The sequence below is a fragment of the Rhinichthys klamathensis genome, unplaced genomic scaffold, assembly GCF_029890125.1.
Source record: "Rhinichthys klamathensis goyatoka isolate OS25496 unplaced genomic scaffold, OSU_Roscu_1.1 h1tg000557l_1, whole genome shotgun sequence".
In the NCBI taxonomy this organism is placed as follows: Eukaryota; Metazoa; Chordata; class Actinopteri; order Cypriniformes; family Leuciscidae; genus Rhinichthys; species Rhinichthys klamathensis.
This window is the reverse complement of record NW_026607025.1, coordinates 765,228-770,242: the sequence shown is the minus strand read 5'-3', so window position 1 is coordinate 770,242 and position 5,015 is coordinate 765,228. Positions and strand designations below refer to the sequence as shown.

The window sequence follows — 5,015 nt, the reverse complement described above, 5'->3', positions numbered from 1 at the left end:
TCGGATGCACACACACACACGCATACTACAACATCGCTATCCGAAGAAATGCTGTGTTTCTGCAAAGCTCGACTTGCCTCACAGCGACACCCAGTGGTTTGGACAGCACACAAATCCGAGACTACTTCCGCTCATTATCATCTATGTTCGGATCCTACTTGGCTGTAACGTGAATGGAAGTTTACCGTGCAACGTCAGAATTGCTGATTTAATATTCATGAGATACCCATAGACATATTATGATTTATAATTTCGCTTTTTTCACATCCTCTGTTGATTTTTTTCTGCCAGATAATAGTCTCTGACATTTGATGTCTTAATAAACATACCAGAGGATATTTTCGATCATTGAGAAAAGCGGCCTCGTGGCCTAATGGATAAGGCGTCTGACTTCGGATCAGAAGATTGCAGGTTCGAGTCCTGCCGGGGTCGTAGCTTTTCTTTATTTATCGTTTACTATTTCTTATCGTTAAAAATGCGTACAGACGTTAGCCACATTCTCAAGAAACAAATAACATTTAATAGAACAATAACCGTCTCGTGTCAACCAGTAATGTTACGGTTTTATGGGTCACTTCTTGGCTTTGATACAGCATATGATTCGTTTCAGATGCAATGATTCGTTTCAATGAAATCGTTTAAAAGACACAAAACATTATTTTAACTGCATTCATTTATCAAGTCGCTCTGGGAATATTTGTCTATGTACCACAGTCGAAATCAGTGTCCAATACGTATTCTTACTATTGTCGCATGAGGGCGCTATCGTCATAGGAAATGAGCACATCTTAGAGAAAGAGACTAAATTGTATTTTTTTTTATAACTTAACATTTTTTTTATAATATAATATAATAACAACTGAAAAAAAAATTAACATCAAAATATACTGAGCCTATTGCCTAATACTTAACCTAAACTGGAATTTAAAAAAAATCTCAATGTTCTTTTTGTTGATTTAATCATTTAAAAAAACTTTTCCCCAAAAATAACAACATATTAGCATATATATATATATATATATATCAGATAGCACACATACTTCTGCAAGATGTCTGTTAAAGATCACTTCACCTGGAAAGCATCTGTTTACTAACATCTGATAGACATCTTTAAGATGTAACATGCATTCTAAATCATAACATCTTAAAGATATCTTCTAAACGTCTATTTGACATCTGACAGGAAACGTCCTATAGATTTACTGCAGATGAGCAAACACTCTAAAAATACGTCTTCCAGATGTAAACACGCACATCAAATAGACGTCTCCGTGATGTACGTGTGCTATCTGGGATGTATACTGTACATATATATAGCCTATATATATGTAATAGGCCCTATATAAAATAGGTATATTCACTAGAATAAAGGAACAAAGAGTACAAACAATATAGTAAATTCTACCATGACTTTATCTCTCTCTCTCTCTCTCTCTCTCTCTCTCTCTCTCTCTCTCTCTCTCTCTCTCTCTCTCTCTCTCTCTCTCTCTCTCTCTCTCTCTCTCTCTCTCTCTCTCTCTCTCTCTCTCTCTATTTGTCTTTATTCAGGTCATTCTCTCATGTCTTCTCCAGTGATTTAATATGTAGATTATTATGGGTTGAGTTCAGATTCAGAATGAGTAAATGTTCTTTCTTTTCTTTGCCAGTGTAGTCCTATAGAAGCCAGTTGAACAGATACTCTCTCAGCGGATGAAAGAGCCCTTGTTAGATCAGACCCTTAATTTTGCCAAGTGTGGAGCCTGTAGAAGAGGAGGGGCGGGACGTTTGCCTGTGTGTATCTGAGAGAGAGCGTTAGATGGGGAGGCATGTCTTTAGAGGGGGTTTGTGTCTTAAACAAACTTCTGTTAGTCCCTGCAAAAGCTACCCGGGGGGCTGAGGATACATTAAATCATCATGTTTAGGAGCTTAGGCACGACTCAGGCCGGCTGAAAAGCCTGTCCAGGGCTTGAGTGATGCTATTCATGTTTGGGGGAGAGGGGTCGAGGGGTCAGGGGGGTTCACAGGCTCCGGCTCTATTGGTATGCTAACGTGCAGTGTACATATATCCTCAGAGAGAGACAGAAATCCTGTGGAATAAAAGAAAATCAACAGTTGTGGAATGAAAATAAATGTTCTTTTTCTTTCATGATCTTCTATCTATCTATCTATCTATCTAAATGTCTATCTATATATCTGTCTGTCTGTCTGTCTGTCTTTCTATCTGTTTGTCTATCTATCTATCTATCTATCTATCTATCTATCTATCTATCTATCTATCTATCTATCTATCTATCTGTCTGTGTGTCTGTCTGTCTAACTATCTATCTATCTATCTGTCTGTCTATCTATCTATCTATCTATCTATCTATATATCTATCTGTCTGTCTGTCTGTCTGTCTATCTATCTATCTATCTATCTATCTGTCTTTCTGTCTAACTATCTATCTATCTGTCTGTTTGTCTGTCTATCTATCTATCTATATATCCGTCTGTCTGTCTGTCTGTCTATCTATCTATCTGTCTGTCTGTCTGTCTTTCTATCTATCTGTTTGTCTATCTATCTATCTATCTATAACTATATATCTGTTTATCTATCTATCTATCTATCTATCTATCTATCTATCTATCTATCTATCTATCTATCTATCTATCTATCTGTCTGCCTGTCTGTCTGTCTGTCTATCTATCTATCTATCTTTCTATCTATCTATCTATCTATCTATCTATCTATCTATCTATCTATCTATCTATCTATCTATCTATCTATCTGTCTGTCTGTCTGTCTAACTATCTATCTATTTTTATATCTATCTATCTGTCTGTCTGTCTGTTTGTCTATCTATCTATCTATCTGTCTGTCTGTCTGTCTGTCTGTCTGTCTGTCTTTCTATCTATCTATCTATCTATATCTATATATCTGTCTATCTATCTATCTATCTATCTATCTATCTATCTATCTATCTATCTATCTGTCTGTCTGTCTCTGTCTATCTATCTATCTATATCTATATATCTGTCTATCTATCTATCTATCTATCTATCTATCTGTCTGTCTGTCTGTCTATCTATCTATCTGTCTGTCTGTCTGTCTGTCTATCTATCTATCTATCTATCTATCTGTCTGTCTAACTATCTATCTGTCTGTCTGTCTGTCTATCTATCTAACTATCTATCTATCTGTCTGTCTGTCTAACTATCTATCTATCTGTCTGTCTGTCTGTCTGTCTGTCTGTCTGTCTGCCTATCTATATATCTGTCTGTCTGTCTGTCTGTCTGTCTATCTATCTACTGTATCTATAATGGTCATGGGCTCATTGACATGCAGATGTTTTAGGAAGCTCAGTGTCACCCGCCCTCACTGGTCACTGGTCACTGGGGAGAAAGAGGAAAACTCCACTCAATTAGCAGTTCTTGACCTGTCATTGTGAACTCTGACCTGTGGCTTTGGTCCAGTTTATTGTCCTCTAGGGAGCGTCCAGCCGGTCCGTGTCCATCTGATATTCATTCATCCGGACTCCATCAAGTGTCCATTTAGTGCTCTGGTCTAAGGGGTCAAGGTCATTACCAGAAAAGAACCAAACTGCTTCTTACATATTTGTTTTTATTCATTTATTTTGTGGTTTTGTTTTTAGCACAATACACATTTTCTGAAACCATTTACTGTAATTCAATTTAGTCCATAAATGAAGATTAATTACTGAAAATATTTCCTGTAAATTTACCTAATTAAAACCCCAAAATGTAATAGTTTGAGCGTGTGTGTGTGTGTGTGTTTGTCTTTGTGTGTATAAAATTACAGGAAACATTAGTAGATTAGTTTGAATTCCCATTGTCATAATCAACCGATATTTATTTGACTATTTATTTAAGGATGTGATTTGGAATTTTATATATAGCCTATTATATTCTAATTCTACCAGATTACATTTGTCTATGGTTGTAAATCTTGTCCTAAATGTTAAAGGGTGGGATTGTTCTTATTTCAACAAACTGGTCTCAGTAGCTATATAACCCATTACCAGTGGTGGAATGTAACGAAGTACAAATACTTCGTTACTTTACTTAAGTAAATTTTTTACGTATCTGTACTTTACTTAAGTAGAATCAATAGTGCATACTTTTTACTTTTACTTCGTTACATTTTGCAGCAATTATTATACTTTCTACTCCACTACATTTCTACTACATTTCTGTTACATTTTCGTTAAATTTTCTGATCAGTTTTCCCCTGCCAAAACGTCATCCTGACCGTCCGTTCGTCGCACGTTTGTCTCACCAGTGAAGTTTGGTTGCCATAGATATATCAACCCGGTCACACTAAATGCGTCTCTAGAGCACGCAGTGTGTTTATCGTGCAATTTATACGCGAAAATTAGTTTTTACATGCATAGGAAACGTATTGGTAGGTTTAGTAGTGATGTGGGGTGCGTGTGTATTATACGTTTGGTTAGGATTAGTATGGCAAGCCAAGAGGTTCAGAATTACGCCATAAATGAATCGCGTTTACAGCCAAACGCCGTCATATACGGCGTTTTAACATGTGTGTGTATATATATATATATATATATATATATATATATATATATATATATATATATATATATATATATATATATATATATATATATATATATATACCGTATATAGTAAGGGTATATAGTAAGCTTGATGTGTTGCCTAATTGCAAGCTTGTTGAGAAATGGTGACAAAAACTTAAAATATAACTGCTTTTCCATCATATTGAACATCATTATATGAGTATTAGGTTGAATGAGTTAGAATTAACTGTTTTATTAATCATTAGAATATAGACATTAAGAGAATAAATTGTTATGCAAGTACTTTTACTTTTAATACTTAAAGTACATTTAAAATCAGGTACTTTTTACTTTTTACTTAAGTAGGGTTGTCATTGTGGTACTTCTACTTTTACTAAAGTAAATAGGTCTCTGGTTATTTGTACTTTTACTCAAGTACTGAGATTCAGTACTTCCTCCACCACTGCCCATTACAGATTTTAAAATTTCAAGATTTTA

General features: G+C 35.1%; 1 non-coding gene across 1 annotated transcript; it reads left to right on the top strand.

Moving 5' to 3' along the window:
* Nucleotides 1-359: 359 nt before the first annotated feature.
* trnar-ucg (transfer RNA arginine (anticodon UCG)) lies at nucleotides 360-432 on the top strand. Its single transcript has one exon. It is a non-coding gene; the product is annotated as a tRNA-Arg (tRNA).
* Nucleotides 433-5,015: the final 4,583 nt, after the last annotated feature.